At 38.9% G+C, this 11882-nt stretch overlaps 1 long non-coding RNA gene and 1 other non-coding gene across 2 annotated transcripts; both read right to left on the bottom strand.

Annotated features, from left to right (window-relative positions):
• Nucleotides 1-2422: 2422 nt before the first annotated feature.
• LOC131229273 (uncharacterized) lies at nt 2423-3771 on the bottom strand. Its single transcript, XR_009163243.1, has 2 exons — nt 3719-3771; nt 2423-2670 (listed from the first exon to the last, which is right to left on the bottom strand). It is a non-coding gene; the product is annotated as an uncharacterized LOC131229273 (long non-coding RNA).
• Nucleotides 3772-9802: 6031 nt separating this feature from the next.
• On the bottom strand, nt 9803-9909 carry LOC131230132 (small nucleolar RNA R71). The gene has a single exon (XR_009163856.1). It is a non-coding gene; the product is annotated as a small nucleolar RNA R71 (small nucleolar RNA).
• Between the last annotated feature and the right edge of the window lie 1973 nt (nt 9910-11882).

Consider the following 11882-nt stretch of genomic DNA (forward strand, 5'->3'; position numbering starts at 1 on the left):
TTTTTAGGTTGTATCATCACAAGCTGAAAGGGCCACAGACTCAGCACGGGGGGCCGATAGCTCCATTAATGAGGCAATGCATCGATTGAGCTAAGAATTGGCCCTGGAGTATGCCTCTCCAAGCCTCTTGAGTTCTAAGATGATCTTAAGGACCTCTTAGAGGGGTCCATCAGTCTCGGATGCCTTGGTCGCATCCCTAAGAAAAGGGTATGGATCATGGAGTAGAGATGTACAAGAAAAGAAAAGAATCCCTTCTTCGAAAATTTCCTCTAAAATTTGTAAGGATTTGGTAGAAGAAGGAAGAAGAAGTCATGCCGTCAAGGTCTGTTGCTAAGGACTCATGTTCTTAGCAGACTGTAAATCTGAAAGAAGAGTGCTTATATATATATATATATATATATATATATATATATATATATATATATATATATATATATATATATATATATATATATATATATATATATATATATATATATATATATATAATGAGTAACGATCAACTCTTTGATAGGGTTCGACGGTTGGAAACTTGAAGCTGAAGGCTAGGTTGCTGATTCATTTCCAAGATTGTGGGAGAATGCAACGAAATAAATGAAACTTCTCAGGGAATGTTGCACATTTACTTTCGTTGAGTTAGCACGTGATAAAGCATGCACAAGCGGAAAAACGACTAAGTATCGAACGATTGACTGATAATGCAGAAGCCCGATCGACTATGAAAATACCATTTGATATCTTCTGAACATCCCCAGTCGTGACCAATGATCTAAGATTCACTACTAGAAAGAAGTACACTTCATGTCATGCAAAAAATATTAACTTTATTGATAAAGGAAAGTTTATTTAAGATACTGTGGGTCATTGACCGCATTGCGTTTGGAAGGAAAGAGAAAAAAGAGAGAAAACTAAAAGCAACTGAATAACTCAGATCTTCATTCCCTCGAACTCCTCGAGGAGAGCCTACATCTCAGCCTCATTCTTTCCTACATCGATGCCCAATCCGCACCCTTCTCAATGATGATCGACAGAAAGTGAAGCAGCTGGTTGACATGAATGCTACTTGAGGAAACCTTATTCTCAACTACCCTCTTAGCACCGAGGCTTATCTTCAACCACGTTTAGTAAATCACGATCTGTTTGTCCAAGAATGAAAGATCTTATGGGATGATCACGTCCTTAGAAAATAAGGAATGTTCTCGTTCCTTGAGTTCTTCCATCAATTCAGTGCGGTAAGCTTATAGCGCACGGAGCATGGTGCGATTGAATTTGTGCATCTGAACCCATCGCAACTGATCGTACCATGCCAATTCGTTAGTTTTACCCATTTATGCATAATCTTCTTTGGGTGATGCTTGTTGGCGATAGTATCCAGAGGTCACTTCAATATCAAATGTAAGCTCAAGATAACAGTTTCCCATGACGTATAGACATTTAGCTTTTGAAGGAATTCGCCGAATCAGCTTTTGATTCAAAAGTTGTCGATGCGTCTCTGACGAAGTGATTTGCATCAAAGACTAGCGAGGATTGAGAAAACTCCATCAAACCCCACTCAAAAATCTCATCCAGACAACTTTCAGCACCGACATGAAGGAAGAAGGTTTAGAAGCCATGAGAGTAAAGCAGAACTGTGAAAAGAGGTTAGTATGAATTCGAGTAAGTTTTGAATCAAATTAAAAAGGTGATCTGGGCACCTAAGATCTAGAGCGATTATGGCAAAGGAATCGTTGCATGTCCCGTGTAACTAGGGACGTGTAGTAGTTGAGGCTTTAAATTTGGAACATTGCCTACAATGTACCAAGTTTTAATAGCCAAGTCAGCAATTAGTTACAAACATGAAAGAGCACAAAACAAGCTAAGGCACAACAAAAAAATAAAACAGGCTCGATGGCCAATTGTATTAATAAGTCGATACAAGTTACAACTCAAAAGAAGAGAAAGACTAGAGTAAAGCATCTATTATCTCTAGTCGTCCCTTCACAGTGCTCAAGATGGTCTCGTGTCTGATAATAGATTAGCAGAATCGGCCAATGGTATTTGCTTGATGTTGAGTGTCAAATATTGCATAATTTCCCCTGCTTATATCTTGGTTTTATGAACATAATACTGTTTAATGGTATATTTTATATACGTTTGTGTTGCAAGGTGAATCTGAGAGCTTGGATTGAAAAGAATGTTAAAAGCATGAATTTGATGCTCAAGAATCACCAAAGCAAAGGATGGATCTTAGGAGATCGAGATTGAAGAATTCACATGTTAAGGATCCAAGGAAACCAAGTGAGGAATGAAGAAATGTAACGCCTCGTGTTTTCAAGACCCGAGTATATGACTCGTTTCCCAAAAACCCGAGTGTTAATCTAAAAGGATGGTCAAATTCACATATATTTTTTTCAACTATCAGAGTAAGCAGATGAGCGTAGAGTGGATAAATCAACATAAGGGAAATTTCATTATCATTCAAATATACAAGCAACCCATAATGACTTATACAAACCAATGTCTCAACATTAACGATTACAAGATCTGCATACATAAGAAATAACAAAAAGCATATAAATGTAAGCCGCATGACCATGCAGCTCCTCTTAGCAATACGGTCGTGCGTCCATGGCACCTGCACAGCTCCTCATCAAGTCTGAACATATACATCATCTGGGCCACCTGTTTTACCTGTACGGTTGTATATTTGATGGTGAGTGGCCAGCTCAGTGTGAATCCCCCTCAAGATTACACACCGCCACATTAGGTAAGTATAGTTATAAAACAACAAGGCAATCAAAACGACACTTGATGCAATCTTTTTAAATGCATGGATGCGTGCATGCACATCGACCTGAGGATGCACATCCAGTCAGACTTGGGCTCATCACCTATGCAAATCATCGACCTGGGAAAATCATCCAATCGGACAGAGGTCGATAGTTGGTGGTCTGGAAGCTAGCGAAACGATACCCCAATAACTCTAGAGCACGTGCTATAGCATCCAGAATTGCCACCCGTCATCGCCAATATACTATGAATGCATGATTAGCCAAACCGTTATTAGTCCAGTTACAATTAGCCAATTTAAATACGCTCACGGTCACTACGGGGAGCACATGGCCCAGCGTAGGCCGACGGCTCGGGCATAGTGTCCCATTACCACCATCCCCGGCCCATGAGACTACCATCTTAGGATGTTTAATGGAAACCCATCGACTAGTGGTCAATCATATTACAGTATATGGGGCTTACCATCGCATGGTTGCACGGTATAAAACATCGAACCCATATAGAGAAGATATCAAAACAAAACTATGTAGGGCGAGTATCAAAATATACCATATAGGGCGAATATCAAAACCATACGATAAAGACCATCCTTGAAAATCACTTAGACACAACAACCCTGGATGATGGGCCCACATCGATGGTCCATCTAGACCACCGCTCAATAACCATTAGATCGAAGGTTCATTTCAGTCACATCCCAAGTATGGGTGTACATTTATAAGTGGGGGTTTTCCACTAATGTACCAGTTTAAGTTCCATAAGCAATCCACAAATAATCCACAAGCATGAACAAATATACAAGATGAATATTAAGCATGTAATATAGTAATTCAATTTCCACCAGCTAACACATAATTATAAAAGGGAGATATCAATTATAAATTAACATAAAAACTATAACTTAAGCTAATGGGAAGATGGAAAGCTTAAAGGGAAGAATCACTACCTTATACTTCAAATCGCCTTCTAGTGTCGCTAAGTACTTGCGCCATTAGAATTTGTACCCTACCACAAATCATGAACATGTATAATTAGGTCCAAGTTTTAATCACTACCTAGGGTTTAAGGGTTATCTTTTAGGGTTTTAGTGTAGAATTAGGGTTTTCATCATAGGGTTTAGTATTAAACTTAGATTCTAGGATTTAGACTCTACTTGGTGTATTAGTTAAAATTACATCTTAATAATTACAAGAATACCATAGGTGTTAGCGTTATAATTTATATTAGTTAATATGTTAATAATGATGGTGTATAAGTTCACATTTAAATATACCAACATTAGATTCTACACCTAGATCCAAACTCAACACACCATCTATGTTTAAAGTTTTAGCCTAAGGTTTAGGCCCGGATAGGAATTTTTTTTTTTTTAAGGGTTTGAACCCTAGTGGTGCGTAGTTAATTATAATGTTAACTTAATAGTTATAAAATATTTATTAGCATCCTTGTTATGATTAATGCTAGCTATTGCAACAGTGACAACCATTATGATGATATCCATTTGTACAATCTACTATCAATGATAATATTTGGGCATAATGAATAGAATGTTAATATCCAATAACTATAATTTTTATTTTTTATTTTTTATTTTTTTTTAAATACTAGTATAAGCATGGGTAATCTTTCAATAGTTAATCAAGTTGTATAATTGCAAATACTAATGATGATAACTACATACCAAGATCTACTATTAACGATGATCCTTAAGACTTCTATTATTTGGTAAATACAATCTTGTTTGTAATAGCTAGTTATAGTATAAATAATCTACTAATGTTTTAATTAAAATTCCAATGCAAAATGTTTGAGAGAAAGCGCACCTATGATTCGACTTGAATCAACACAACTTGGCATCTGAGTTGACTCGGCTCAACTCTCTCAATCTCACCTTCTCCTTCTTCTTTCTTTTCTTTCTCTCTTATTATTATTATTATTTTCCATTTCTGCTGGAAGATGTCCAGCAATAGACTCAGCAGAACCGAGCCTAAAAATGAGTTTCCAAAAGGTTCTCAGGATAACCAGTGAGAACTGGCGCACGACTGACCATTCCTCTCTCTCTCTCTCTCTCTCTCTCTCTCTCTCTCTCTCTCTCTCTCTCTCTCCCTCTTTCTCGTTTCTCCTTCCTTTCATTTCTTTCTCTCCTTTTCTTCTCCCTACTGGGATGTCCAGCAAACCCCCCAGGCATGAACTAGATCCGAGCCAACTCGGCTCAGCAGCGAGTCGGGTTGCTACCCGAACCCACCATCTCTCTCTCTCACTGCCCTGATTCTTCCTTCCCTTCTTCCTTTCTCTTTCTCTTCTCTCACTTTCCTCTTTCCATGTGCTGGAAGTCCAGCAGCACCTCTAGGCGATCGGCCTCAAGCTCGACAGTGAGTTAAGCCAAGTGGTGCAATGGCCGCACCTTGAACCGACACTCTCTCTACCTTCTTCCCACCTCTTCTTTCTTTCTCTCCTCTCTTTCCTTTCTTTTCTCTTTTCTTCCTAGCTTTTCATGAGATTTGGAGTGGACAAAACCCATGTGAAAATAGGGTTGCTGTCCTGGACCGGACCGAACCCGGTTCGACTTCAAACGAAGGAAATGATCCGCCATTAATGGTGGATTTGAAAACACCACTAAATCCTTCAATATACTTCCTTCAAATGGTCCGTATGGACCCTACAAAACTTGTGGATAAGCTTTCATGAAGCTTCAAGGGGTTTAGGTTGGTGGGTTCGCTAGAACAAAGGAGGTGGATGGTTTTTCTTAGGCGGCTGCAATAAATGGAGCAGAGAACTGTTCATTTTGTGTGTGTGTGTGTGTGTGTGTGTGTATATTTATATATATGTCCTTTCTCTTGAAGCCCTAAGCTTCACACCACCATTAGATGGATGGTGGATGGTCAGGATTACATCCTGTAGTCTGGTTTTTACAAAACTGTGAGAAGGAGCCGAAACCGTAGTTAGGACGCCCTAAGCAAATGGATGGCTGAGATTTTCCCAGGCAAATGGTCGGGATTCGCTAAAATAAAGGGCTGGGATTGGAGGACTTCTTCTCACACAGATCGTGCCAGCTGGCAGTTTCCGTTTTCAGAAAATCTGGTTTTATACAGCCCACTTATGGCAAGGATTGCGCCCACACACGTACATATAAAGGTACGAGGTGAGGTGAGTTTTGGTGGGACCCAATCCATAAACCGTGCAGGTGGGCCACTGATCAAGGGAAACGGACCGTCGTCCATCGGCTGCTGCAAATGAGGAGAGAAGGAGAGTTTTCTCCTTTTTTCTGGAAAAACACAAGTTAGAGCTTGTCTGACCGTGCAGGCAGTTTGGTGCACCTCACGTGTACACTAGTTGTGCACATGTGCATCGCTATGTGGGGTCCGCCATGATGTTTGTGATAGATCCACCCCGTTCACTAGGTTCATTTACTTGTGTAAGGCTATGATCTCGAGAATGGGGCTGACCTAACTCTTAAGTGGGCCATACACCTAAACTTCTACTCCCAACGGTGGGTTCTTGTCATTCTAATGGTCAGATTGTTCCTAAATTGAATGTCAACGGTTAAAATGGTCCTCGAAACTTATCAGATGACTGGGTTTACATGTTGTAGGGACATGGGGGTGGAAACCACTGTAATTTCAGTTTCATCATCCACTATTACAGCATGCAGACAAGTTTCTTTTCTATATTGTTGTTCAAAATAGATGGGGTCCACTTGTGATGATCTTCCGGAAGATCCACACCATTCACCACTTTTGTATCGCTATGTTAGGACACGGGGTCAAATATGAGACGATTTGGTTAGTCGAGTAAGTCGTACAGTGTGTCCAATAGCAACCAACACTCACCGTTAAACCCCATGCACGAGAGACGTAGCTTGTTATGAAAATTTGAATGAATTGAGTTATTTTGTGTGAAGTCCACTTTACTACTTGTAGTTGTACGATCCACTTTGTTCATTGTGTTTAACATGCCTTGCTAGGATTAAGGTCCAAAAATGAGGTAGATTTGTTGATCGGGTGGGCCATACCATCCGATCAAGCATCAATGGTGGCATGTAGTGGCATTCACTATTTACGAACTCGCCATCCATTTCTCAACCGGCATCCGACGCTCGTTATATCGAAATGTGCCGTCTGAATGTCTTGAAATTTGGCGAACATGCATCATTTTTCATGCTCTTTCCTGTGATCCAGTTTGGGCCCGATCTCCTGAGGATGAATAAGATGTTCTTTTAATGGCTAATATACTTCAAAATTCTAAGATAATATTTGTATACCTCTAATCAACAAGCTACCGGGCAGTTTGAACTTAGAACCTAAGATCTTCATGATGATCGGTTTACCGTGATGTTCTTGTGGCCTGTTTGGCAGATCCGAATATGATTGGGGGTCAGATGAATAGCTAAAAATAAGAAAACTTGATGGTTAGCACTCTTACTATGTATGTAGGTGGGTATACGGTCAGTTTCGTAAACGGATAATATGTAAAGCGGGTTTCAGGAGGATTAGGGCTAAAGCATGTGTATCGTCGGATTAGAGTGTCTTATTCACACGTGTAGGTTTCTCAGATTATAATTCTAATGGTGTGTTAAGCATATTCATATGGTGTGAACAAGATGAATGGATTAGAATCTTGGTCGGATAAGTGTACGGACGGATGTAGGAATCAAGTAGCTAAATTAATGTGATCTAAGGGCTGAAATTTGATGTGTACAGTTGATTTATGATAATTAGGCCTGATATAAAGTTTCACATGAAACGGATCATGAGAACCCTGTGAGTTGGAATTCAGGGTATAGGTTGATGGCATTTTCATAATTATTACTGATCTAAGAGTTTTGTGAAATCTAATGGCTCCGCATAGTTATAGGTACGTTACTAAGCAATTCTTACAAAAGAACGTATATCTAAATCATTATGGATAGGGAGTTTATCCATCGTTTCATTCAAGGGAAAATTACTTATGTCAAATCCGGTGACGAATGGCCTTGTTTTGAAATTCAAGGGCCAGATGGCATATCGATGGAGATTATACTAAACGGTTGAGATGCATAGATTGTGGGTCACTAGATGATGATGTGTAAGGTAAGTCACGTGTGTTTCCACACACGTGTAGACAGATTTAGACTTCCACTATAAAACCCGTGTACTGAAAGGTACGAGGCGTTACAAGAAAATCGAAGATTTGAAGAGAATTTGTGTGATTTTCGACTAGCCTAAGCTTTGGCTCAACCAGCCCTGGCCAGGCTTGACTAGTCGAAAAAACTTTGGCTCGAACTCTAACAACATTATCTTTTAAATTCACGCGATCCTCGACTAGTCGAAGATGACCTTCGACTCATCTAAAGTTACGCAGATTTTTCGTGGACTGCGTAAATTTGAGGCGGTTTCTGAATTTTTCAAACTCGGTGTGAAAGTTAGAGTTCCCCAACTATAAATAGAAGTTCCTAAGATGTTCATAGGCATATTCTAAGGTTTAAGGAGTAGAGCAAAAGGGTGGAGAGCCGCAGCCAAGAGTTTTTCTTCTTTTTCCTTAGTTTATTTTTATGTTTTATTTAAGAGTTCTTAGTTCAATCATGTCTATAGTTGGCTAAACCTCTTAGCTAGGGCTAAGAGGTGAAGCTTGTAGCATGATTGGGATGTTTGCTTTTCTTTGATTCATGTTTATTTTGAACTTCATTGATTTCTAGTTGATTTTAAGGAATATTTTTAGTTTTTAATGGTTTATTGTGATTTCAATTACAATAGATCTGCGATATCTTTGAATATCTTCTTTTCCTCTTTGAGATTGTGAGATTGGTAAATCCTGTTGTTCACCATCGTCTCTTAGGCATGGTAGGGTGACAGAATTTCTTCCAAATTTTTATAATTCTCTTCCATTGAGACTGGATCAATGAGAAGTTCAAAGATTTGACCATCTCTTCCTCTAACTAGATAAGATAGGACTCTGATTCCAGTTGGATCTCTTGACTCATGCAAGGTAGCATCTCAATTGCTACAAGTGGATCCTTGGCACCCTAATTCCCACCTTTCAATTGTTAGTTTAATCAATATTCACAATTACTCGCTTTATTTCCAAATTTCTAACTTAGATCTTCTTCTAGTTCTAGTTCTAGTTACTTTTAAAATACGCACAAGTTTAGTCCCTATGGATTCGACCTCGGTCTCACCGAGATTATTACTACATTGCAACCCTACACTTGGGTTTGTGAACAAGTTTTTGGTGCCATTGCCGAGGACTACAACTGCGTTTTTCTGAAATTAATTAGTGTTAGAATTAGGTTAAGATTAGGACTAACTTTCTGTTTTGTTTCTAGTTTAGGATTTTTCTGCTTTGTTTTTAGAAATTAACATTATTTTCTGTTTTGTAGGGTCTTAACATAAAACTCCGATCCAGTAACGTTCTTCTAACTTCTTCCCTCTACTTGTTTTTCATACTTGTTGTAGGAATTAGAAAATAGAATTAAAATCTGGTGTGGTTCATTCCCTCACGAGTGAGGAACCATACTCTGAGACCTTTGAGAGAGAGTTTTAGTTGAAAAATCCATTGACAAGTTAAGAAAATCCTCAAATCTTTTTGAAATATCATCTAAGAGTATGGCTCAAGAACGTTGAGTTGATGAAGATCCCATGCATCACACACCACCTATTAGGACGGTGCGTGATGAGAATGAAGTGCATCGAGTTCCACCAGTTCGAACTTTACGAGATTATTTACGGTGAGAACAAGTTCACCTTCTTGCATAATTCTCCCAATCAATATAGGAAATGTGAACTTCAAACCTGAGATAATCCAATTACTTCCTAACTTCCATGGACTTAATTCAGAAAATCCATATATGCATATTAAAGAATTCAAAGAGATTATTACAACCACACATTTTAATGATGTTCCTTCTGATACAATTAGCCTTAAATTATTTCCATTATCTCTAAAAGAAAAGGCTAAATCATTTTTTCATTCATTAAGGCCTGGATCTATTGGCACATGGGCAAAGATGAGCCAAGAGTTCCTTTAAAAGTTCTTCCCAGCTCATAAAACCAACGCTCTTAGATAGGAAATAATGAACTTCTCCCAGGAAAATAATGAGACCTTCTTTGAATTTTGGGAACGATTCAAAGACTTACTTTTCGCTTGCCCACACCATGGTTACTAAACTTGGTAAACAATTGATCTTTTTTATGATGGACTCAGTCCAAACATGCGCCAATTTGTACAAATTATGTGTAATGGCGAGTTCATGGATAAGAAACCAGACGTTGCATGGGACTACTTTGACATGCTAGCTGAAAACACCCAATTATAGGACACATCAAACTAAGCTAGTACTTCCAAGGAAGTGCCAAGAGAGATAGGAATACATGTACTCAAGGAGGAGGATGATATTAATGTACGGTTGGCAATTCTCACACGAAAAATTGAGGACTTGGAATCTAGGAAGGAATTAAATTGAGGACTTGGAATCTAGGAAGGAATCAACTCAGCCCAAAGCAGTCATCGAAACCGTATGTGGAGTTTATGAGAGCGGTGTACACCTAATCAAAGATTGTCTTACAATCCCAGCTTTTCAAGAGGTGTTTCATGTTCAAGCAGATACTACAAACACGTATCAACGACTACTTAGTGTACCAAATTTTGGCACGCACACTCCTGATGAGTGGAACCTTAATTGGAGAAATGAACCAACCGCAAATGTAACCAATTATCCACAAAGGCCATCTAGTGGACTTCCACCAAGGAGAACCCTTGAAGATACATTAGATGCATTTAGGCAGGAGCAACTATAGGCTATAAATGAACTTAGAACTTCGGTTGCAAGACTTGAGACACAACTGAATGTTAGGGAGACTGGAATCTTTTCGGCCCAACCGCAACCTAACTTAAAAAGACAATGTGAGATATGTGATCTTAACTCTTCAACTCGGCATCTAGAACATGTTAAAATCATCACTACCTTGGAAAGTGGAAACGAAATAGATAAAGAGATTCCAAGGAAGGTTGAAAACCTAAAGAGTCCAAAAATTCAAAGGATGGTGGTGAATCTAGCAATACTCTATATGATAAAGAGACATTGCAGGGATACAAACTCGTGACCCCATTTCCCCAACATCTCATCACATCAAAAAGGCTAAGTAAGAAATAAAATATTCTAGAGATTGTTCAACAAGTCAAGATCAACACCCCCTTGTTGGATGAAATTAAACAGTTCCCATCTTACGCCAAATTCCTAAAAGATCTATGTGCAGTAAAGTGGAAGCTGAACGTACACAAGAAAACATTTTTGACTGGACAAGTGAGTGCCATAATCAATCAAAATGCTCCCTCAAGATATAAGGATCCTGTAAGTCCTATGATCTCATGTGTGATCGGAAACTTCAGGGTTGATAACACACTTTTAGACCTTGGGACAAGTGTTAATCTAATACCATACTCGGTATATGAACTGTTAGGCCTCGGTGAGTTGAAACCCTCTAAAACAACATTACAACTAGTCGATTGCTCGACTAGAATACCAAGAGGTATGATAGAAGATGTGTTGGTCCAAGTCGATAGATTCTACTACCCAGTAGACTTCATCGTCTTAGACACACACTCAGCTTCAAATATGGGTGCTCAAATTCCGATCATATTAGGTCGGCCATTCCTGGCCATTGCCAATGCCATCATAAATTGCTGGAATGGAGTAATGAAAATATCTTCTGGGAATATGACGGTAGAATCAAATGTGTTTCATTTGCACAAGCCACAAGAGAATGAGGATCTGACCCATGAGGTGAACTTGATAGATACATTTAAAGATGATGAGTCACTTTTAACTGAAACTCTTGAATCTCTAGATGTTTGCCTGGCACACTTCATGGATTCAAACGATCATATTGGCTAGGAAGTTAATGCCACTCCTTCCACCAAAACTAAATTCTTACCATTACAAGTGGAGGAGATAGATTCTGAACCAGAGCCTACGACTTCAGATTTTAAAGGGACCACAGCGAACAACTTTTTTGTTATTCAATTTTTTATGGTCTCTCATTCACCTCAGCCTATTAATATTGAGAAATTATCTTCTGCAGGTGAATCATACTGGAAACCTCCAAATTTTGATTGCGAACATGTTACTAAGGTTC

This window comes from Magnolia sinica, chromosome 16, assembly GCF_029962835.1.
Source record: "Magnolia sinica isolate HGM2019 chromosome 16, MsV1, whole genome shotgun sequence".
NCBI classification, from domain to species: domain Eukaryota; kingdom Viridiplantae; phylum Streptophyta; class Magnoliopsida; order Magnoliales; family Magnoliaceae; genus Magnolia; species Magnolia sinica.